We start from the raw sequence: 26,066 nt of genomic DNA on the forward strand, positions 1-26,066 counted from the left end.
AAGGACAAATCATTAAGTGTGAAGATAGCTTAAAGAATTGTTGCAAAGGGTGAATCTGCTTCCAGGAGTGATTTCAAAAGCCCTAGGCTGCTGAGAGTTGTACCCCTTCTTGGTTAGGAAGCTCCCCACCAGCCTAGCTGCCTGCTTCAGAACTTTACCACTTGTGGTGATTTAGCACCAACAAATTGCCAAATCAGAGAGCTACTTCAGCAACTGCCAGCTCCAGAACATGCTTTCATTGCCATGGTTCCTACCAGCCTTGCACTTGACCTCTCTCTCCATAGAGCTCAATGTGAAACAGAGTGTGTACCCTTGCATTCGATGGGCAGAACCTAGATCTCACCCAGAACCCTGGCTACAAGGGAGTCTGGGAAATGTAGATTTCAGTTTTTGAACAGTTAATGTTGTTAGATGGTAGTTGGAATGGGTTGCATGAGTCATCCATCATCCAGTAAATCATGTTGCCTTACAGCCTGTTGCCTCAGAAGGATACAGGAAACTTAACAACACAGACAGGGCAGGAGGGAGCTAGTACTTCATGTGTTTAGCCAGTCAGTAGGCTTAAAGCCAGCCTTAGAAGTTATCTAAAATTTTAGCATAATAAGACCAAGACAAGAAGACATATGATACAGTTTCTCTGAAAGTCTGGAGGAGATTATAGCCTATTAAAGCTTGGCCAAAGTCCTTGCTGCCCAGTATGGAAGGCAGTTATAATGGAAAGATGGGGAAAGAGAAGGAGTGAGACAGAGAGAAGTAGAAGAAGGCAGATGTCTAAACTTTTTTTTTCCCTTCTACCATTTGAACCATCCAGATAAATAAGGAAGCCTAAGGATATAAGCGGAGAAGGCAATGGCACCCCACTCCAGTACTCTTGCCTGGAAAATCCCATGGATGGAGGAGCCTGGTAGGCTGCAGTCCATGGGGTCGCTAAGAGTTGGACACGACTGAGCGACTTTACTTTCACTTTTCAATTTCATGCTTTGGAGAAGGAAATGGCAACCCACTCCAGTGTTCTTGCCTGGAGAATCCCAGGGACAGGGGAGCCTGGTGGGCTGCCGTCTATGGGGTCGCACAGAGTCGGACACGACTGAAGCGACTTAGCAGCAGCAGCAGCAGCAAGGATATAAGGGAGTCTTAATTAGGAATCTGGCAGTCAGTTCCCTGGCAGGCTCCTCTGTCACCCACTATACTCAGTGGGGCAGTGTGGACTGCTGGAGTTAAGCGTTTCTAAAACACTGAGTTTCTGAGACCCCAAGTGGAGAGGATGTGGAATGTAGGTTAGTTGAACATCAGCAGACATGCCGCATCGACCAGAGTTATAGAGATGTTTGAGCCTTCAGCAGAGCTGAGGGCTGACAATCCAGGTCATAGTGGAAAATGTGGAGACAGACGGGTCCAGGTCAGATGGGCCCTCCTCCACTAATTTTTCTCTAACCACTTTCTCCTTCCCATCATCACTTGGCACTTCATGGAGAACTAATTTCTCTCTCTGCCAAGTTTCTGTAGCCCACTGTTCATTCTTCTATGATGCACCTCATATGATACTGTGTTTGTTTGCGTATCCGTCTTTCTCACTAGATAGTGAACTCTCCAAGAGGTAGGGCTTTTAATATCTGTATCCCTCGTTCTCTGCATATTTCCTTTCAGTTGGGGCTGAATTGACATTTTTTAATACCTTAATGACATATTCTTTATCCTGTATGTAGTTATACTTAGCCTAATTGTGCCACCATTTAGATTGGGTAATATTTTCAAGGGGAGGATATGAAATGTGATTATGAATCTTGTAATATAGATGGAGAACCCGGAAATAAAGAGTGTAGAAGGGGAAAGAATAGGAGTTTGGAGGGGCAAGAAAAAAGAGAACTAAATACGTAGAGGAGGTGTGATTATTTTTTTTCTTTTCTAACTACCTCAAACATTTTTAAAAGTGAGCAATGAAATTATCTTTCTTGTCTTTAAGTTATGTAAATTATATGATTAATACATAAATGCATTTTAATTGTGCAATTTAAACCCTGTTCAGAAAACTGAAGTCCTTTTAGTCTTTGTGGTAGGCAGAGTAATGGCTTCCCCAGAGATGGCCGTGTTCTGATCCTGGGTTCAGTGGATAGTCTCATTTCGTGGCTAAAGGAACTTGGTTGAAAACCTTGGGATGGGGAGATAGTCTTGGGCTGTCCAGATGGGCCCAAGCTAATGACAGGAGTCCTTATGGGAGGGAGGCAGGAGGAAAAAGTTAATAGTAGATGTGATGATGGAAGCAAGAGATTGGATTTATTCAAGGAAGGGGCCACAAGTCAAGGAATGCAGGTGGCCTCTAGAAGCTAAAAAAAGGCAAGGAAATAGATTCTCCCCCCAGAGCCCCCAGAAGGAATCAGCCCTTCCAGCACCTTGACTTTAGTCTAATGAGATGGATTTTGAATCTCTGACCTCTAGAACTGTAAGATAATGAATTCACTTGTTTTTTAAGCCATTATGTTTGTGGTACTTCATTACAGTAGCGATAGCAAAGGAATCTAGCCTGTTAGTTCGTCTCACTCGCTCTACCAGAGGTAACCAGTGTTATCAATATAATGTGTATCCTTTCAGACCTTCTTTTACGTATGTATCTATATCTATATAAAGCTGTCCTTGTGTAAATAGCATGGGTTTGAGTGCTATTAAATTTCACTGGCTATATTATTCTGCTGTTTTGTTTTTTTTACTTATCACTGTGTCTTGGAATACTTTTTTAATCACTATATGTTAGTGTACTTTCCTTTTTTCAACTACTCTTTGATTTTTCCATTCTTATGTTTCATAGTTTACATTACCATTCCACTAAATTATTTTATACAGTAAAATATTGAAATTTACCTTTCTGGCATAAAGAAAGGGAATGTTGCTGGTTGAAAAGCATAATCAAGTTCTTGCTTCAGGATATTAAAAAACACTCAAATTTAGCTATATGTGATCATCATTGGAAATACTTTATTTCTCCCAAGTGAATGATTATAGCTGAATGTGCCTTGGAGAAAGTAATGTTAAATCCTGTCTAATCCAATATTCTTATTTGTGAATTTTTTCTTTTTAAGCTTTAGAGTTTTTTGAACAACCATGTGTTTCATTCTTAAATAGCTTTAACAGATTAAAGAATGGTAGTGAAAAATAATCCCACCTTGCAAAGTAGTCTTTTTTGATGCAGACTTCTCAGGGCAGGTTATAACACATAATGAGATGTCACAGCCCGGTGAGACATGCAAAGCAGGTTTAAAAAACTGCCAGTACTGCATAGAATCTTTAATACTGAGGATGGTAACTGTGGGGAAGAAGAAATCCATTTGCTGCCATTCTGTTTAAATGTCTGGAAGTATGTAGTTATCAGAGCACCAATAAATGTCTCCTGGAGGTCAAATTCTTTAAAAATAAATAAATAAAAGCACTATGGTTTTATAGAATCTCTTTGGAAACTGAATGCACTTTGCTACTCCAGATCTGCTCAAAGCACTTGCTGTCAATCAGTAGAAAAGGTTTGGCTACCACCTTGGTGTTAAATATAAATGTAGTCTAAAGGTTTAATGGATTAAAACTGTGCTATTTAATTTGAAATGGAATTTCCCACCCTCCTAGCTTAGGTAGTTAGGATTCTGTGGGTTTGCTTTTCATTCCAACTTGGTTTATGGGTCTAATAAAGAAAGGCAGCTATGGGTTCAGAATGCAAGGGTGTCGAATTGAGGAGACAGCTCTCCTTTAGATGGAAAGAGAGGGGGAAAAACACCGTATTAACTCCAACTTGTTAAAATTTACTAAATCTCTAGTTCATTAGCCATTTTCCCTCCTCTTCACACCAGAAGAGTAGATAAAAGGTAAGCAGCAACAATAAGAGGCATTATATGCAGAGGTGCTCACAATATGACAAGGTCTTCTTTTAATAACAAACAGTGTAAACTCTCTAGGAGGTAGACAGTATGAAGTGCAACAAAAACTGTAATTATGCTCTCAGCAGGAAACCTGTATTTAGAATGACAGTAAGAGTGTCTCTAAAAACCTGTTAGGTTAAGGCTGCTAGTCTTAATTATATGTATTAGGAGTTTGTGTCTTCACTTTTTTCCTTTTAAAATTCAAAGAAGAAACCTAATTATAACTTGGACTCTAGTAAATTGGGCCATATTTAAACAATGAACATTTGGCAACCTCATCATGCACCATGATGTGTTCTACTGGTGCAGCTGCTATGCCAGCCAAGTTGGCTCCCCCAAATAATTTGTTTTTGCTGCCTCCATGACAGAGGAAAAACAAACAAAAGCTAAACAAGGGAAATAATGAAATGATGCTTTTTTTTTTTTTTCCCTTCAGTCAGTGACACCCAAGCCTTCTGGAGGGGGTGATCATTCCTTGGGTAGATTCTTAGCTATGGAATTACAGGTTGTTTGTATGTTGTTAGACACGACTTCACTTTCACTTTTCACTTTCATGCATTGGAGAAGGAAATGGCAACCCACTCCAGTGTTCTTGCCTGGAGAATCCCAGGGACGGGGGAGCCTAGTGGCTGCCATCTATGGGGTCACACAGAGTCGGACATGACTGAAGTGACTTAGCAGCAGCAGCAGCAGCAGCACATATTTTAGCTAGGCCATGGTTGGATAAATCTTGGTTTCAGTTTTGCCTGTGTTTTGGTCCCAGAGACCCTAGAAGGTTACAGCTGCTTCTAGTTGACTTCTGTTAAATTGTATGAGGCTCAAAACTTTAGGTTCTGCCTGGTATGCAGCAGCAGATGTTATAGCCCAAGCAAATTTAAGATGGTCTGCACAAAATAATGATGACTGAATGATTTGATCATGCATCATTTGTTTCTCTTTATGGTCCCAGTCTGAAATAGAGCTCAGAGCTAATATGTTTCCTTCTCTTTGGAATGTATAATCTATCTAAATTGAATTTCTATCATCTGCCTTTAAATAATCACCAATGGATCTTCCTGACCCAGGAATTGAACCTGAGTCTCCCACATTGCAGACACTTTACCGTCTGAGCCACCAGGGAAGCCCTATGTAAAATCAGAGTTATTCTAAGAGAACTTAAATAAATGCTTAAATTTTCATATTTATTGGTAGCTCCACTGAAGTTTGTATCTTCAGCAACCTCAGCTTCCATGTTATTGAAATATTAATTTAGTCTTCATTATTGTTAGATTGAGGAAAGCAGCCACTGGATCTAAAGTTAGGAATAGTTTTATGTAGAATTCCTATGGATTTTTTTAGAATCCAAAATCCATAGAATTTTGACAGAAATCTGTAGTCTGAATAATGGCATTTCTCTAATTAGCAGCAATTGAATAAATACAATAAAAATCAAAGATGATCTATTTATTAATTTTAATGTGTTTTGTACAATTTAGATTATACTTCATAAAGGTTTTGTTATTTCTGTGTTGAATAATTTATTAAAGTAATGAGTAACATGAATCATTGAGACAGTTTTCTATATTTTATCAAAATAAATTATATGTTAAAAAATGGAACAAGGTTTACAGAGGAGGTATGAATATTAGTGAATGTTACTAAGTACAAACATTAGGTAGTGAGCAATAATCTTTCCTATCATCCATCACTAAAGTGTGATCCATTCAAGCAAAACCTAGTTTGAGTATCATTATAAGACCAGTTTACATGACTGTAGAGATAGTAGCAAAAATATAAGAGAACAGGGTCTCATTGCATTAAACATGACTTTTAAAAATGTCACTAAAAGGAGTTAGAATCTTTGAGTATATAGTAGCCACTCAAAGTAGTAGATTATCTTAATTATTCCAAAAGTGGGCTATGAAATGGTGAAAGTAAACCCTCAGATCTGGATAGCAGTTTTCCCTCTTTTTATATAAGCAAAATGGTAGAAAAGATAATATCTGGAAAACTTAAATAAATAATCTGCATAGTAATATCAAGGAAATTTTAGAAGTGAAATTCAATGCATTTGTTTTCCACTTCTGGTGTATATCCATTCTGGAATGAGCTGAATGATCCACTGTTCTGTGTAATCTTAAGGAATATGTTACCATATACTTTGAGAGTTAAAAGGAAACCTGAATGACTGTCTCATCAATTTCCTATCCTTCAAGGAAAGTCACATGTAAGTTGGTTCATACCAGTGAGATATTACCCAATTTTGAACTTTCTCTAGCAAAACACTTCCTTCTCAAATACCTAACTTTTAGTGAGTTTAGTGAGCCTCACAATAAGAAAAACTTTCATAAATGACTTCTATTTCAGTCAGGCCCATTTTTTGGTTCTGTCCTCTATAGTAATGAGTGATAGAAGGTCCAAGTATGTTTGAGATTCTTGGCTTTCTTTTGACCATTTTAACACCTATCTTGATTTTGGAGATTTTTTTTTCTTTCTTTTTCTTTTTGTCAAAAGTATTTTGTCATCTGGGTTTATATTTTTCTTTAAGTTAAATACGTTAATATTGATTGGAGACTATTAGGACAGCATTTGAGATAAGTTGAAACCTACTAGAATGTTTTATATTTGACCTTGGGATTCATTGTTTTATATATAGCAATATTTTGGGTTCTTGAAAGTTACCAGTAATACTTATATTTTATCTAGTATTTCTTATAGCTTCATAATATATTTATAGTTATGATAGCTTTATATATACTTTCATGTAAGTAGAATATATTTTATCAATATAAGTAAAAATAGGTTGATATTTATCCCAAAAAGACTGTCTGAACTAAATATCTTTATAGATTCATATTTCAAGTGATTAAACGCAGGAATACTGATCTTTAATATGTAAATAGGTTATATTTTATAATAGTAAACAAATAATAAATAAATTTTTATTTCATCTATTTTTGATTCAGGTTTAGAGTGTAAATACAGCAAGGAATTTAATCTTAAAAAATTGTAAGTCATCTAGTTGAGGTAAAATATTTTAATGTCATATAAGGGAATGAAATTTTTTCAAAAAATTGTTATATTGTATACTACATCAAATAAGATTTTGTTTATTTTATTATTGTTTTTTATAAAGGGATGACATTTTGCCATAAAATGGAATTGTTCAGATTGGTTCTTTGGTTTAAAGTAAGAGGTAATACTCTTATTTACTCTTATTTTTTTTCCCCCTTTTTACTGTAAGAAGCAATATCTGATTTTTACCTGTTTTATCTTGCTGTAAAAAGATTCAATATCTATCCAATTTGTTAATTTTTTGAAGCCTGCATTATGACAGCCCATTCATTTGAGTCTCACTCTATAGCTTAAGCAATCAATTCAGTTTGCATGGAAAGGGCATAAGGACAGAGAAGGGTTGTGAAAATTCTCACTGAAGGAAGAATAGTGAAGCTGGTATCATCATTTGTCCTGATTGATCTCAGTCTCCTTTAATATGGGAATATTAACGCATTCTCCGTCCACTCCAAAATTATGTTTTAAGCTTAAATTCAAATCTAGATTTAGGAGGATTTTTAGTTTTAAAGCACAGGCCTATCTTTTCCATCTCAGACATCATGTTTATTAGAAATCTAGGCCATGCCACTTGAATAGAGGAATTTCTTAACTCCAAAATTTATGAGATGTCTGTCTATTAGGAGAAAAATATGGGACTTTCTTTCCTTAAGACATGTTTTTATTGGGACAGCCTGTTTGCCATTGCTGCTTAAAACTGATCCCCAAAGAATAAAACCTCAATGAATCATTGGATTGCTTGCCTTGGAGAAAGGCCAGGAGCGGTTCATTTTCAAGATAAACAGCACTGGGGCTGAAAGAATGGCACAGGTTTCTCAGATGGGGTGTTCTCACTCCCCTTCCGGGGTGTACTGTATGAGTGTCTTTCTTACAGATCAGGCTTCAGAGAAAGCCAGAGTGAAATAACTTTATTCATGGTTCTTATTTCCTGGCTGTTTTATCCAAATGTTTCTTGAATAGTCCAGAGAACATAGCTTTGAATTCATTGACACTCACTAGTTGAAGCATTTTTATGTTCATCTCCACATTTTTTTTAAAATTTTATTTCATTTCTAAACTTTACAATATTGTATTAGCTTTGCCAAACATCAAAATGAATCCACCACAGGTATACCCGCGCTCCCCATCCTGAACCCTCCTCCCTCCTCCCTCCCCATCCTCCCTCTGGGTCGTCCCAGTGCACCAGCCCCAAGCATCCAGTACCATGCATCGAACCTGGACTGGCGACTCGTTTCATACATGGTATTATACATGTTTCAATGCTATTCTCCCAAATCTCCCCACCCTCTCCCTCTCCCACAGAGTCCATAAGACTGATCTATACATCGGTGTCTCTTTTGCAGTCTCGTACACAGGGTTATTGTTACCATCTTTCTAAATTCCATATATATGCATTAGTATACTGTATTGGTGTTTTTCTTTCTGGCTTACTTCACTCTGTATAATAGGTTCCAGTTTCAAGAAAATTACTAGAACTAATCAATGATTATAGTAAAGTTGCAGGATATAAAATCAACACACAAAAATCCCTTGCATTCCTATACACTAATAATGAGAAAACTGAAAGAGAAATTAAGGAAACAATTCCATTCATCTCCACATTTTAAGCAGGGGCCCTGATATCTGTTTTTGTTGATTCTTGTATCGTGACTCCTAGCATACAGCCTTACCCTGACCAGGTGCTCAGTACATATTGACTGAATGCATGTTGAATGAATGAATTTAGGGTCACATCAATTGAAACTTGATAATAAACATAAGTCTCAGATCAGATCAGATCAGTCGCTCAGTCGTGTCTGACTCTTTGCGACCCCATGAATTGCAGCACGCCAGGCCTCCCTGTCCATCACCAACTCCCGGAGTTCACTCAAACTCACGTCCGTCGAGTCAGTGATGCCATCCAGCAGGCAGTCAAATTATACCATACTGGAACTTTTGGTCTTTATAATTGGCCATGTTTATGCTTTCTGAGTAACCGTACTGTGCAGTTGACTCATTCTTGTTCATTTGTCGTCATTCATCCAAAATATACTTATTGATTGCTTTGTCGGTGATTAGCATTATGCTAGTTGTTAAGATACAGCAATGAGGTATATCAGGCCTCTGGGATATATCAGTATGCATGAGGCATTTTGCCTTGTTCTCCTTGGTCTTGCCATTCTGTATTTGGTTTAAAGTAAGCAGAAAATATTTACAAAATAAGGTCAATAATGTGGAGATTAAAATGGTCAGAATAGGGAAAAATTACACATTGCTAAGGGATAAAACGGAGAAGGCAATGGCACCCTACTCCAGTACTTTTGCCTGGAAAATCCCATGGATGGAGGAGCCTGGTAGGCTGCAGTCCATGGGGTTGCTAAGAGTCAGACACGACTGAGCAACTTCACTTTCACTTTTCACTTTCCTGAATTGGAGAAGGAAATGGCAACCCACTCCAGAGTTCGTGCCTGGAGAATCCCAGGGATGGGGGAGCCTGGTGGGCTGCCATCTATGGGGTCGTACAGAGTTGGACACGACTGAAGCGGCTTAGCAGCAGCAGCAAGGGATAAAAGAGACTTTACAGAGAGAGCTAGAAATCAAAGATACATAGGATTTCAGAAGGTTAAATTGGTGACAGAGAGCTTCACACTTCTGCTTGAGTAATGTGCCTGTGTGTGTGTGCGTGTGTGTGTACATTTGAACACTTGACTGGAGAGAAGGGGGATGGGGAAAAAAGAGAGAAATATGTTCCGAGCAAATGAATTGGTTACTTATGTTAGCACTCTCTCTTGCTCTATTCCTATATCTGTAGAGATTGGAGACCCATGGGGTGAATGCTTTCATTTTTGCATTCTCCATGGTCCTTTGTCAGAATGTGCTCATGGTCTGGTTTCTGGAACTTACAGTGGCAAACTTGTTTGGGTTGAGAGTGCGACTGACTGGTATATAATAATGCATTGTTTGGGAGATCGAGGTTAAAGACTGTTAGTGTTTCTGCTTGCTCAGCTCACCAAAATTCACTATTAATCAAAACCTAGTTCAGTTTTTCTAAGTAAGGATGTTACACTTGGGGATTATTTGTGGACATTTTCTTAGAGCACAGAAGTATCTTTTTAAAACATTGAGTAAAAACTAACAGAAGATAATGTTTGTGATGTTAAAAGTTAATACAGTAACAAGCAAACATCATACACTCCCTGAACTTTCAGATGAACAAAGTTTATTTGTTCACTTTATTTTTTAAAATCAATTTTATTAATGTGTATTCATGGATCACTTGTTTTAGGAATCTTGTTGACATTTTCTTTGTTATTCAAAACTATAGCTTGTTTTCATGCTCAAGTGTTCTCCCAATATTCAGGATTCTAGAACTGATGTATACAGCGAGTTGTTCTAGATCAAGCATTTGGAAAAAAGATGATGGTTAGACTGGGTGCAGTCCATATATCTTCTGGAATTATATGAAATCTTACATTCATGTGGTCCATCCCCATTAATGATTTATGGATTCTGTATATGTGGATTTGCCTACTCAGTAAAAATATTGTGGCCCCCAAATCAATACTCAGAATGCTTTTGCAGTTGTCAGCAGACATGCACAGAGCAGCACACATTTGAAGTTGCCCAACATGCACTCCCAGCTAAGGTCCGCCAAGGCGAAGCTCTGCTGCCTTGTTTCAGTGCTCAAACTACTAACTTGTCTTTCCCACAATCTGTTTGGTGCCACATTTTTGTGCTTTCCATGGGTGATTTTTCCTATTTGAAATGACCCCTAAAGTGTTGTCTAGAGTTCCTGTGAGCAAGAAGGCTGTGCTGTGTCTTATGAAGAAAATATATGTGTAGATAAGCTTCATTCTGGCATGACTTATAGTGTTCTGGCTGTGACTACATTGCTAATGAATCAACAATATGTATTAAATAAGGTGTCTTTAAACAGAAACACACAGAAAACAAGGTTATGTATGGATTGGTTGGTGAAGATGTTGTGTCCAGAGGCTCAAAGACACCTAACCCTGCCTTTCCCTTAGTAATAGTTTGAAGAAGTGAAGTCTCTCAGTTGTGTCCGACTCTTTGTGACCCCATGGACTGTAGCCTACCAGGCTCCTCTGTCCATGGGATTTTCCAGGCAAGAGTACTGAAGTGGGTTGCCATTTCCTTCTTCAGAGGATCTTCCTGACCCAGGGGTCAAACCCGGGTCTCCTGCATTGTAGGCAGACACTTTACCGTCTGAGCCACCAAAGAAATCCCATAGTAATAATTTCAGTTCAGTTCAGTTCAGTCACTCAGTAGTGTCCGACTCTTTGCGACCCCATGAATTGCAGCACGCCAGGCCTCCCTGTCCATCACCAACTCCCGGAGTTCACCCAAACTCATGTCCATCGAGTCAGTGATGCCATCCAACCATCTCATCCTCTGTCGTCCCCTTCTCCTCCTGCCCCCAGTCCCTCCCAGGGTCTTTTCCAATGAGTCAACTCTTCACATGAGGTGGCCAAAGTATAATTTAGTACTTGCTAATTCAGTGTTCCTGGTGACTGTATAGAATGTAACCCTGGTGAATAACAAGAATTGAGGTACATATATCTTTCTGGAGCAGAGGACCATAATACTCACCAGATTCTCCATGGGGACTGTGACCCTCTTGAAGCCAAAGAATCTTTGTTTCTCTTCAGGAGTTCTTCCCATTCTAGTATTCCTGGACTACTAGGCCTGCTATGTAGAAACTGGAGCTCGTGTACTGATACTGAAGAGTTAAAGAAGGAGAGCAACACAGAGATCTGGATATAAGATACTCACATCTCCACCTTGCCACTTACTGAGTAATCTCACCATTACTGGATTTTATAGTCAGATGGAGCTGGTTTGAATCCTAATTTTTCAGTTTACTAGTTATGTGATCCTGGGCAAAAATGTTTAATCTCTTTGAGTTTCAGTTTTTTTCTCTGTCAAGTGGATACAATAATACCTATTATTGTGTTGGAGGATTATTTTAAAGTTTAGAGGATGAGTTTAAAAGAACCATGTCAAGTCCCTAGGAACAGTAAAAACCATTATTATAAATGTCATTATTGTATACACTCATCAGATTTTTGTTAGTTCTTCTCATTTTCTCCTTCCTACTTGAGAATGGTATGAGATCCATGTTCTTTTTTTGTCCAACTTGCTTTTATTTACTTATTTATTATTGGGCTTCTGTGGTGGCTCAGATGGTAAAGAATCTACCTGCAATGCAGGAGACCTGAGTTTGATCCCTAGGTCGTGAATATTCCCTGGAGAAGGAAATGGCAACCCACTCCACTATTCTTGCCTGTGAAATTCCATGGACAGAGGAGCCTGGGGGCTACAGTCCATGGGGTTGCAAAGAGTCAGACATGACTGAGCAACAGAACACACATTATTATTTTGGGGCTGCATTGGGTCTTGGTTGCTTTTGTGAGGGCTTTCTCTAGTTGTGGTGGGTGAGCAGAGGCTACTCTCCAGTTACAGTATGTGGGCTTCTCCTTGTGGTGGCTTCTCCTGTTGAGGAGCACAGCCTGTAGACTTGTGGGACTCATATTTGCAGAATGTGGGCTCAGTAGTTGTGGCACACGGGCTGAGCTTCTCCATGGCATGTGGGATCTTTCCAGACAAGGGAATTAAATCCATGTCTCCTGCATTGATAGGCAGATTCTTACTCACTGCACCACCAGGGAAGTTCTCATGCATTTTCTAATACCTGGATGAATTAGTAAATTAACTCTAGAATTGCCTCTTTCCTGCAGTAACTAGTGGAGAAAGCAGGACTTTCTCTCAGGGCCCTGGTTTGCTTCCTGTTGATTTCTCTGGTCCAGGGTTCCACTGCAGTGATGATGGATCCCCATCTCCTGGTCAGATCCCCAACTCCTGGCCAAGAGTGGAGGGCTCCTGCTTCAGTGATCTCCCAGGTGCCTGTCTTCCAAAGGGAAGGTGGGGTGACTAGCAGTTCAGAGACCTATGACATCCTAATGCCCTCTTCACATCCACCTGAAGGGGACTCTTAGGATTTCACTTTTCTAGTTTGAGAACCTTAAACTCCATTTCTCCTCAAGAATGTCTTAGGCTAATCGCTTCCCTTAGCATTTCAGAATTCTCCTGATTTATCTTAAATATGTAAGACAATGAAAGTATGGTGACGCATCATTGAAGAACGAGGTGTTCTACATTAATCGATTTTCCAGGTGAAACTGGTCCCTTGCTGTAATAATTTTGCTTTAATAATTTCATATAAATGATCATAAGATGTATTACACACTTTTTTGATGTCTTGTAGTGAAAGTGAAATTAGCTCAGTGTGTCCGACTCTTTGCAACCCCATGGACTATACAGTCCATGGAATTCTCCAGGCCAGAATACTGGAGTGGGCAGCCCTTCCCTTCTCCAGGGGATCTTCCCAACCGAGGGATTGAACCCAGGTCTCCTGCATTGCAGGCGGATTCTTTACCAGCTGAGTCACCAGGGAAGCCCAAAAATGAAAGTGTGAAAGTGAAGTCGCTCAGTCGTGTCAGACTCTTTGTGCCCCCATGGGCTGTGGAGTAGCCTGCCAGGCTCCTCTGTCCATGGGATTTTCCAAGCAAGAATACTGGAGTGGTTTGCCATTTCCTTCTCCAGGGGATCTTCCTGGCCCAGGAATCAAACCTGGGTCTCACACAGTGCAGGCAGACTCTACCTTCTGAGCCACCAGGGAAGCCCTTTTGATGTGCTTAATAAAGTAGAAATTTAAATTTTTCTTGATTACTTATGAGTCAACTGCTATACTATGTTATAGAACATAGCAACTCCCTCAGAGGCTGTTAATGCTAGTAGATGAATCATGTACATATATTAATAACCCTAGTTTTCTTTGCTTTTTAAAAAATTGTTGGATTTTTGTTACTAGGTTACATAGTAGGTGAGGAATGCCAATGTAGTTCACATTCTATGAATGAGTTATGGTATAAATGATAAAGTAAGTTCTGATTGTTCACTTGCCAATGTAATCCCAACCATTTTCATCCATATTTGTTTACTAAGTATATTGACATTATCATATTATTTATGAATAGAAAGTACTGTAGCATTATGGTAATACATTTGATATTTATATTTAATATGATAATATAACATAGTTGAGGGCTTCTCAGGTGGCACGGTGGTAAAGAATCTGCCTGCAAATGCAGGAGATGCAGGAGACATGGGTTCAATCCCCTGGGTCAGGAAGATCCCCTGGAGGAGGGCATGGCAGCCCATTCCACTATTCTTGCTTGGAGCATCCCATGGACAGAAGAGCCTGGTGGGCTACTCTTCATAGGGTTGCAGAGTCAGACATGACTGAAGTGACTTAGCATGCATGCATGCATAGCAGATTTGAATGGATAAAAATATATGTAAGACTTTACTATATATTTTCCCCTCTTTCCTATGAATTCTTGCCCAGATTAGCCAATGGAATAGGCCTAAGCTATTTTGCAGCTCAGGATAAAGCTGTACTGGGGAGTTTTGACACCCTGAGTTGGTGTCTATATTTTACTTTGAATTGGATGCTTTAGTCACAATTATGTTTTCTCAGAGTGCAGTGTTTATATACCAGTTCCTTCTATTTCTAGGCCTCTGAAGTTGACCCTTAGGCACCAGCATCTTCTGTTTAGAGATGACATTATACCCAAGGGCTCATAGAATGACCTCACTCCTTTTAGCTCTGGCAAAATTAACCTTCTGTCTGCAACATAATCTCACTCAATTAAAATAACAACAACAGCCAGAATGTAAATAACAACAACAGCAGGCTTTACTCTCCAGTATGTCTCTTTCACCCTGGATGGAAATGACCCAACCCAGAGCCCCCGTTTGACTTACTTTGGCACTAGCTGGGTGAAGCTGGGCCTGGCAGGCAAGCTTCCAGTTTCTCTCTGTCCACAACAGGCAAAATGGCCGTGTCTGCATCATTTGAAAACTACACAGTCAGTGAAATAGAGACAAAGAAATGTGGTTGCTGTGAAATAAAATGACTGTCACAAAGGAGAGATCAAATGTGAGAGAAGGTGCATTTAATGTAAAAAAACACAACTGGGTGTCATTCTATTTCAAAGCAACCTAAGTAAAGAGTGCAAATATAATGCATGATAATGAGGGTGCCCAATTTTGGAAAGTGGTTTTTAAATTGCTGCAGCAGAATGCTATCTGAAGTCTCTTAGGAAAAAGCAAAATCTCATCAGGGACCTTTTCAAGCATCATTTTCTCCTGTTTTAAATGATCTCACGTGAACTGGCTGCTAGTTGACTTGGCATAACATTCTATTATTCATTACTTTTGACCGCTTGCAGAAGGAACAAAAGGCCTGTTAATAGTGATTTGCCATTGTTGGGAGACTTAATCTTGATACTTACAGAGCTCTTTTCCTCATGTTTATTTTGTTGTACGAAGTTGTATGATCTAAGGGTATTCATGGCCTCCTTATGCTCAGCTCAGATAATCTCTTTTCAAGTGATTTGTTTGGAAGAAGTGATTGACTCTGGATTCCAGGCCTCTGTGCATATTGAAAACGTCTTTTCTCCTCATGCAGGAGACTCTGGTTTTGGGGGTTAAGAAGACTTTTCCTTTTATTTGTGTACAGATTCTTTTCTTCCATTGGGTACAAACACAACCTTCTAAGTATACAATGAAGAAGACTGCATTATTAACAAGGCTATTTGTGACCTACTAAGCACCTCACTGCTTGCTGGACATGCTGTGTCATATTTGGTTCATGCTATGGAATTGTTTTTCAGAAGTCCCCAAATTTCCCTCTAAGGGGTTGTAGGCCTGTTGGGTAAGTAGAAGGCAAGTAACATAAGACATAATTTGCTACATGAGTGCAGAGGAAGAAGAAATCTGATTCATGACACAATAGGATAAGTTCAGAAAGAAATGCCACGTCAAAGAGAATAATTTTGACATGAGAAATTGTAAGGGACCGTAGGATGGGGCTTATAGATGGTATAAAGAACACGAGTAAAGTAGCAGAAAAATAGGACATACTTCTCCAGAAGCCTACATATCAGAAGCAACCAAATACAAAGTATCCTAAAGGATTTTGATTGATTTTCTTTATAATTATGCTCATTGCCATTGTTCATGTGATGGTGGGGTTTGTAGACTAGGGAGAACTGTTGACCTGAGTTCTTACAGTTCTTATGCAATGGCTTTGATCCTAATATACTACCACAGTAATGTCATAGCCATATTTCATGGTACATGCTAGTTGTTATTGTGCTTGGTCATTTGTCTGATTTCTAACAACTTTTTTGAAACACTGAATTATGATTATGCATAGCCTTCCTTATTTACATATTGCATATAATGAAAAGATTGATAGACTACACAGAGAATATTTAGGATTTGAATCAAGTCTTTTAGTTTAAATCATGTTATTTTGGAGTTCAGATTTCTATATTCTAGAGGTATCAGTATTTCTGAACAGATTGGAGATGAAAAAAAGTCTTCCACTTTAAAAAAACACAGCCTGAGTTGTAAAAGAAAACAACACAAGAAAAACCAGAATGTTATGCTTTGTGGCTGTATTTGAGAATATTTGTAGGGTAATGAAGTGGGTACTCAGAGAAGGCAATGGCACCCCACTCCAGTACTCTTGCCTGGAAAATCCCATGGACGGAGGAGCCTGGTAGGCTGCAATCCATGGGGTCGCGAAGAGTCGGACAAGACTGAGCAACTTCCCTTTCATTTTTCGCTTTCATGCACTGGAGAAGGAAATGGCAACCCACTCCAGTGTTCTTGCCTGGAGAATCCCAGGGATGGGGAGCCTGATGGGCTGCCGTCTATGGGGTCCCACAGAGTCAGACATGACTGAAGTGACTTAGCAGCAGCAGCAGCAGCAGCAGTAGGTACTTGGGTATCAGGATCAGATTAAATTTGCAATGAAAAATAAAACACAAAAAATTAACTTCAGAAAGAGAAGTTTATAATGAATGTATAAGAAACAGCATGTCTTTCAGCTATCTTTCCTCTGGGCTTGAATGTTTTCAAGACTAGCTTGTAGAGTGAAATGAGTTTTATGTGAATTTGAACAACTCAGCATTCTTTGAATTTAAATGATCTACTTTTCTCTTTATTGAAGAGAGGGAGTGGGGTAGTTGAGGAGGGAGAGGGGAAGGGATGGGGGCACTGAGGTCCTAGTTTATCACTGTCTAATATGAAGCTTCCATTTGGGACAATTTCATGCCAATCTCCATCTGTCTCTTTCTAGCTCTCTGGCTTTGAGCAGACTTCTGAAATTCCTTACAACTCTATTTCCTCATCCGCAAAATGGAGACAAGATGCCTGTGTGATAGGGTTGTTGTGACATATTATTACATATGTACTAACGTACTAAAGTGCATAACTCTGTGTCCAGTATATATTACCTGTTCACTGCAGGTATTCATTACATTCATCACATCACGTTTTTGAGCAAGCCATTTTGACTTATGCCTCTTACTGATCCTTATCACGGTCCTGTGAATATTATTATGACTCTCAATTTACAGATACACATCTTGAAACTTAAGGGACTAAAGTGGTCTTTACAAATTTAAACAACTTTAAGGGTAATAGCCAGGAGTTCAACTTAGATCTGACAGTTTCAAGCCTTTTGCATTAAATTCAATCATTCCCTCCCCCACACCTCTTCTCTTCTCTCCAACTCCTTTCCTTCTTTCTGTAGTTCTTCCATCTTCAAGGGAAAGTCTTTTTCTTAAATGTTCCTAATGATAACATACAAATCAAATGGAATGAAATAATATTTTAATCCAAATAAGTTGAAATAAATATGACATGATTATATCTCCAAATACCGTTAATTCCCTTCAAAAGCATATCCCAATCTTTATTTCTTATACTCAACTAATGCATATTGAATGTAGAGATATGAGGAAACATAAATAAATAATAAAATTGTCTGAATACTCAGTATTTAAAGACAACAGGAAACATTTTAGTACATGTCTTCAATTTATACCTATCCATATACTATCTTTTCATCTCATAGCAGTATTGCACTACAGTTTAAATTATAATGGGCTGTTTTTACTTAATAATCATTAAAAAATATCTTTTGAAATTGACAGATGTACATCTCCATAATCATGGGGTCAGCTATATAGCAATCCACTGTATAAAAGTACATGATTAAAATAATCCTTGTTACTGGATACTTCCGGGTTTTTTTTTTTTTTCTAATTTTCTACTTTTATAAACTGTAGACTCTTGAATATATATTTCTGTGCTCTTGGCCAATTACATCCTTAGGATTATTCTCTAGAAGTGGAACATATGGGTTGGTGTTTATACACTTCTCTGGCTCTTAATGTGTATTGCCAAATTCCCTCCCTTAGAGAAAGGATCAATTTATACTCCTTCCAGTAATATATGAGAATGCCCATTTCTACACTCTCACACTAATGGTTATCATGCCTTTTAATCTTTGAGAACTCCATTAGACAAAAAAATGTGACTTTATTGCTTTTTTTTGCATTCCAGTGTCTGTCCATTCTATAATAATCACATTTCTAAGACTACTATCTAAACAAATTATAAACTTCATTAGGTCAAAGACAAAGTCTCCATATACTTAAATATTTATATTCACCATCCTTCTAAAGTAGAATAAATCCCTAAAGAGGCATTTGAGACACTACTTGGCAGAAAACCATGGATTAACAGTATATAACCTTATTAAGAACATCCTTGAATTTTATTTTAAACCTCAAGCTCATTGTTCTCAGAGCTCATTTGCTAAGGTAACCCTGTTCTTAGAATGACAAACCCTCCCCTAGGCAGAATCTCAAAAGAGAGGAAAGAAGGTTATGGAAGCTAAACCTTAGCATCACCTGACTTTTGTGTCCAGCTGGGACTTCAGTCTCCTTCAGTCTTTGTCCCGCTGTGGTCAATGCCAAAGTGGCCAGGGGTACAATACTGGATATCTCCTTAAGCTTCAGTGGTAAAGGAGGTTAAGCTGTGAATATGGCTTCCCAGGTAGCTCAGTGGTAAAAAATTCACCTGCCAATGAAGGAGATGTGGGTTTGATCCCTGGGTTGGGAAGATCCCCTGGAGTGGAAATGGGCAACCCGCTCCAGTATTTTTGCCTGGGAAATTCCATGGACAGAGGAGCCTGGCAGACTACGGTCATGGGTTTACAGAGTTGAACATGATTGAGCATGCATACAGGCATGCAAAATATGCTTGATAGGTTTGTTTTGGGGAAATATTAAACAGAATTGATAGTCTGGCTTTTCATGATGTGTGTCTCCATTCAATAAAAAAGAAAAATAAATTGCTAAACAAAACAGAGCTACTGCTTTGTTTTGAACAAAATTCTTATATTTCCCCATGTGAATAAAAGCACGGGAGTAGTATTGTCTTTTCATATACTGTAGTTCAGTTTGGTGAATAATTATGATGTGCAATTGGATTATACCATTTACACACACACACCTCACTAGGTGCCAAAAAAAATAATGGACAGGTACCACTAAGAGGGTAACATCTTTAGGATTCTTAAACAATTACCCTTAATTTGTAAACTGAGCAAGTTTAAGCTTGTTTTTGCTTAAACACGGTATTTCCACTTAATTTTACCCTTCCTCCATATCATTTAAAATATCATGTAATTTCAAATTTCATACCAAAAATTAATTTCTACTTGAATCATCGACACTTTATTTATTAAGAGACACATTGTTTAAGAGACTTCCTTGGAATAGGAACTTTCATTTAGCTAAATGTGAGGAAGCAAGGATAGTCATCTCAAATCTGTGGTTATAGCTGGGAATCTCACATGATCTAAGGTCATTCCTTGACTATACCAGATACATTTTAATGATTGGTCAGACCCAGGTTCAAGAGAAAGGTACTTCTCTGTTATTAAAAGAAAACTTGACTGCTTCTCTATTGGGCACATCATAGAAGCCATAATGAAGTATACTTTGTGCACTGCTCACAGGGTACTGGATATTGACATTCCACAGTGGTTCTCAAACTTTAAGGGTTGAAAGCACAGTGAAATTCAGTCAACAATCTTTGGTACCATGTTCTGGAAATGAGGTAGCTAAAGTCTATGAATTACCCAAAAAGAATCAGAATGTGAGTACAGTGATAGATGTTAGTGGGTTTTTTCCATATATATATATATAAAGGCACTTCTTTCCAGTGCCCCTTATTTGTGTTCAAAATGAACTGAAAGAGCTCTACAGTATGTTCAGTATGATGGAGTCAAGAATTATAAAACACATAGAATTTGTGAAGGAACAAAGTATCACAAAACTGTGGAGTCATGCCCCAGATAATCTGAGAAAGGAATGGAAGGAATAATATAAGCCTATATTTACTTGAGCCACAGGAGACTCGGGTTCAGTCCCTGGGTCGGGAAGATCCTCTGGAGAAGGAAATGGCAACCCGATCCAGTATTCTTGCTGGGATAAGCCCGTGGACAGAGGAGTCTGGTGGGCTACAGTCCATTGGGTCACAAAGAGTTGGACATGACTAAAGCGACCAATACATTCATGCTTATATGGTGCTTATTATGTGCCAGATACTGTTTTTAGTGCTTTATAGGTATTAATTCTTTCAACCCTCCAGACAGCCCCGTGAGGTATTTTATTTTACCCAAGAGATCGGTAAGACACAGGTTAAATATCTTAACATAGGTCATAGAGCTAGTAAATGGCAGAACTATAATATGGATTTTCTTCTGATTTAAGGTGGTACACCTAGATGGCCAGGTGAAAATGGAGCACTGCCAAGCAAGCCCCAAGGAAATGTGCAACCTCCACAGGATGTTTTATTATTGGCTTGTGAGGAAGTGGTAAGTGTGCAGACATCATCATACATTTGAATGCTTTCTTAAGAACTAATGTGACAGCTTGACATTTAGGGGAGAAATTCTGTTGGTTTGTAAGGTCTGAGTCTACTGGTAAACACCTGTGAAACCTGGGTTAAAATGTGTCATTTTCTGGGACTCAGTTTCATATGTGTAAAACAAAGGGATGGATGATATGCAAAAAGAGATTCTACAATTCTTTTATGAGACAGGCACTTAAACACATTGTTATGGTCTGGTGGGAAGTCTTTGTGTCTACAGAATCTCACAGAGGACATAGCAGCGGTAGTGTTCTTTGCCATGAAGTGGATTCAATGAAAGGTCTTGATTCTGAGATACATCAGCATCCTTGCCTTCTCTAAATTCTTCACCTATGAAACAGGCTAAACTAGAGAGGAAAGTGGCAATTTTAGGTCAGAACAGAGTGGAGCAAGCCCTTCTTGTTTTTCTTGGGGATAAGCTTCAGTGATAGGGGGAGGGTATTGATACTGGCAACAGACACATATTCTTATCTGAAATTCAGATCAAATGATTCCACCCTTGAGAGCATTCCCCGACAATGGTCTTTCCAGCATCATGAATCTGTGAACAGAGGCCAATAGTTAATTTCAATCAACCAGCTTTGCTGGTATTGCTGCTCCCATTTTAGATTTACAAAGCCATTCTTGATGAAGACAATAAAAGCCTCTTGTGTTGCGTTATGCTCTGACACTTTATCAAAGCACACAGACAGAGGGTTGTTCTTAACCATATATAAAGTGGAGCAAGCTCACAAATCATGCTTTGATATTGCACTGTGGAAACAGCAAGGTTAAAAGGTAAATCTGTGGTGTAACAATATTGATTAATTGATGTAAGAAAGGTCAGGTTAATCTTTATCTTGCTTGAAAGACTCTAGTTCTACATGGCAGGTCTGTTGAAATGGTTCCTGTGTAAAGAGATTAAAAAAAAAAAAAAAAAAAAATGGAGCCCTAATGCAAAGACAATGGAAGAAATCCCATCAAGCAATCACTCAGAAAGGTAAAAGGAGTAAAACAGGGACTGGAAGGGGGATGTTATTTCAATTTCTGTGTATTTTGAATAGGCTTTCTTGGAAATACTTTCACCAAGTAAGCAATTATAAGAGAAGTAAAGGCAGTGGTGTTAGATAGCAGCCTTACTCCTGCCCCCAAGAAGACCAGAAAAGAGAGCTTCATGCTCCTCTCTCTAGCACGGCTGAAATCTGTTGAAGCAAAAGACCTAACTTGTCTGACCTTCAGGTCCTGCCCAGGTTAAAAACTTGCATAATGTGTCTCACAAGAAGGCTTCCGTATCCCATGGCATGATGGGAAGAGGATGAGGAAAAGGGAATTATTCCCTCCTCACCTGGAGATACACAGACAACTAAGCACAGCTCGCCCAACCTCACTTCTGAACCAAAAGCAAGAATGAGGTTTCAGAGCTAAAGGTTAGGGTTCAGGGAAAACAGAGACAAATGAAGGAAGGACCATGGCTAAACCTGTGTAAGTATGGAGGGAGAGAAAAAATCTAGGGGCCACGAGAATAGGATGTGGATGCTGAATTAGTGAAAAGAAGGGCCAGGGGTTGTTAGTGGGAGAGAATGGAAATGGGAGTGAATGCTGGAAGTTTTTTCTCATCATGATCAAACCAGAATGATGGTTAGTAAGTGTCTGAACCTGAATAGGCTAGCCTATGATGTAGTTTCAGGCTATACCCGGAAACCTCAGAGGCTTACTATAAGTTTAGATTTGGCCCTGGCTGATGCTTCCGCTTCTCACAGCTTCAGCATTTGGAACATTACCACAGCAATGGAGAGATGCCTGAGAGGTTTTTTTTCCAGTTTTATTGAAAAAATAATCGCCATACATCACTATATGTTGAAGGCAAACAGCATGATGGTTTGATTTACATATATTGTGAAATGATGACCACAGTAGTTTCAGCTGACATCCATTCTCACACATGAGATGTTCGGAAGGACAGGTCTGGAGGGAGTTTATATCATCTTTCTTATAACAGTCACAGAACCTTCAGCTAACTGCACAGGAGACTGGGAAATATGCCATAAAAAGGTTACTTTTCTAGGTTTACCTTTAAACACTAGGGATTTAGGTTTTCATAAAGAAAAGTTTCCAACATCTGCATTGTTAAATATTGGAAGAAGCTACCATGGGATGTTTAGAAAATTTTATTGCCATTCTCTCTGATACTCAAGATAGGAGATATGACTCATTTTTCTTTAAGTTCTGTTCTTTGTATAATTTTATGCTTCTGTAACTATATAGGTTTTTTATATGCAAAGGAAAATATGAAAGGTAAGCTAGATATTTGGAATTATTTTTTATCAAACCCATTTAATTATCCTTTTACTCACTGACCATGGCTACTTCTTACAAGTTGGTAGGAAAACTTCTGTGTTAAGAAAGCACAGACACAGGAAGAAGGATGGAATCAGAAATTAAATGTTCTTTATTCACAAATTATCCATTTTGTGTCTTAAGCCTGGCCTTTTTAATAACAAACACTTAAAGGTGTAAATCATAATTTGGTAGAAATCTGTATGTAAAATAAAAGATCTAACCTTAGCATCATAGTCACTGGACTTCTGAAAGGTTGTATGACATATTTTGCATTTTTTGTGTTATTTGCTTCAATATATGTTAATAGATGATAATTATATGCTTTTCATTTGGACAACCCTTATCCAAAGACGATTTAATATTCGCACATCTAATGGGTTGCGCACGGCTATTGATCATTTGGATCAGAGTTCAATTTGAACTGCTGCTGGTTAGATTAGAAATTGTAATCATGGTAAAAGATAAATTACAAGGTCTCTGAAGATCAGTTCTGTTTTCAGAATTAGATGCACTTTTATATTTGAAACATCAAATAGAAGAGGTTAGGGAAGATCTCTGATGGTGTCATTATGTGGATTTTCTAAGGAATATATCCAGAGATCCTTAGTACCTTTTCCCCATAGTATCAGCAATGTGAAATTTATAGAGAATGACATTTTACAACAATAAAGATGGTGAAAAAGATCCATAAATTATTTGTGAATTAGGAAAGGTTGCTTATTTTGTAGATATAAATTTTGATGCAATAAATCAAATAAAATGCTCTACTTATTAAAGTTATGTAGTTTTTAACATATAGAGATTTGGTTTTGAATAGAGGACGTCTAAATGAAGAGTAATTTAGGTGAAGCAGACCTTGATTTCAATAGTAAAAGGATTTTATTTTTGCTTTAAATTATTTTTTGTCTAATTATAAAAGAAATATATTCTTACTGTAGAAAATTTGGAAAATATAGAAATCTCTATTTAAGAAACAAAGAACGTTCACTATCCCATAACTGCAGTGTGTTTCTGTTCACATCTTAAGATACCTTGTTTCAGTTCTCTTCTTAGAATTTTTAATAAAATATTTCAAATATATCAGAAATAAAGAAAATGATAACAAAGCTACAGATACCTCTACCACCTAGATTTAAATATGTTGCTGCTGCTGCTTAGTCGCTTCAGTCATGTCCGACTCTGTGCGACCCCATAGACGGCAGCCCACCAGGCTCCTCTGTCCATGGGATTCTCCAGGCAAGAACACTGGAGTGGGTTGCCATTTCCTCCTCCAATGCATGAAAGTGAAAAGTCAAAGTGAAGTTGCTCAGTCGTGTCCGACTCTTAGTGACCCCATGGACTGCAGCCTACGAGACTCCTCCATCCATGGGATTTTCCAGGCAAGAGTACTACCTTTTTGCTATATTTACTTCAGATCTGTCTTGTTGACAAATACATACAGCTATAGATATATGTACTCCACTTCTTTTTCTTCTCTCCTTTTTCCAACATTAATTTATTATTGTGATATTTCCATTTTATAATTTTACTATGTATCAACCATAAACAGACTTCCCTGGTGACTCAGACAGTAAAGCATCTGCCTACAATGCGGGAGACCCAGGTTCAATCCCTGGGTCAGGAAGATCTCCTGGAGAAGGCAATGGTACCCCACTCCGGTACTCTTGCCTGGAGAATTCCATGGACGGAGGAGCCTGGTGGGCTACAGTCCATGGGGTCGCAAAGAGTCGGGCATGACTGAGAGACTTCAGTTAGCACTTAACCATAAACAATATATAAAATAGTTTTCATGTTTAAAAGCTATGTGCATTATCATGATCATGATCATGATCATCATGGTGAACACTTATTGAGTGATTGCTGTCTTTCAGGCACTGTCCTAGAGCATATTATACACACTAACCTTAGAATGTGGGTGCTGTTGTCGGCATTTTATAAGCAAGGAAGCTGAGTTACAGACAGACTAATTAACTTACTAAAGCTCATACCTCTACTCTTTTCTAACTTGCTTTTTCATGCCACACTGTTTTTAGATTGACCCGTGTTGATACGTATGGCCCTAGTTCATTCATTTTAATTGCTGTATAGTATTTGATTATATGACTGTCATAGTTTATTCTTCTACTGATAGACAGAACTGTGAATACCCTTTATAGGTGTCCCGTCTGCATATCTGTGAGAGTTTCTTTAGGGAAGTTACATAGAAGTTATACACATTTTAGGTTCTACATGATTATAGAAATTTTTTTATGTTGATCTTATAGCCATCTCTTTGTTTTGCTAAATTTTGTTATTCTAGTTAACTGTATTTTTTCTATGCTGACAGTTATATTTTCTGTGAGTAGTGACAGTTTTTTCTTCTGTTGCAATTTAATACATTTCCTTCCTTCCTTCCTCCCCCCCTCCCCCCCTACCCCCTTCCTCCCGTTTGTCCTTCTTCCCTTCCTTTATTACTTCCTTCTTTCGCTTTATTCCTTTCCTTTTTCTCTTAATAGGCCAAGGGACCTAGAGATGTGGAGAAAGGGTGGTGACAGAGATAATGCTTATCTGTTTCCTAATTGTAAGGAGAATGCTTTATTAAGTGTGTGTGTTGCTGATTTGCAGTAAGTACCCCTTAGACTGAGGAAGCTTCCTCTATATTTAGTTTGCTAAGAGGTTGTTTAGATTTTACTGAATGCTTCTCTGTACCTTTTGAGAGGATTATATGGCTTTTCTCTTTTTATCTGTTAATGTGAAAATGATATTAGTACAGTTCTAAATTTTAATAATCTGTGTATTCCTGGAACAATGTTTAGTCATGATATATTACTTTTATGGTATTGTTGACACTGTTTTCTAACATTCCATTTAGGATTTTTACATCTGTATTACAAATGAGATTTGTATATGATTTTCCTATTATGAATTATCTTATACATTGTTGATATCAAGGTT

General features: G+C 38.3%; 1 long non-coding RNA gene across 17 annotated transcripts in view; it reads left to right on the top strand.

Moving 5' to 3' along the window:
* LOC147378323 (uncharacterized) overlaps positions 1–26,066 on the top strand; it is a 209,773-nt gene that overhangs the window by 62,174 nt on the left and 121,533 nt on the right. For all 17 annotated transcript variants that reach the window (XR_015151878.1, XR_015151859.1, XR_015151871.1 and 14 more), the window contains one exon: positions 20,654–20,757. This is a non-coding gene — a long non-coding RNA (uncharacterized LOC147378323). The remainder of the gene's footprint in view (positions 1–20,653; positions 20,758–26,066) is intronic.

Source organism: Bos grunniens, chromosome 2 (assembly GCF_055505025.1).
Source record: "Bos grunniens cultivar Pamir isolate PY7600 chromosome 2, Bosgru_T2T1.0, whole genome shotgun sequence".
NCBI classification, from domain to species: Eukaryota; Metazoa; Chordata; class Mammalia; order Artiodactyla; family Bovidae; genus Bos; species Bos grunniens.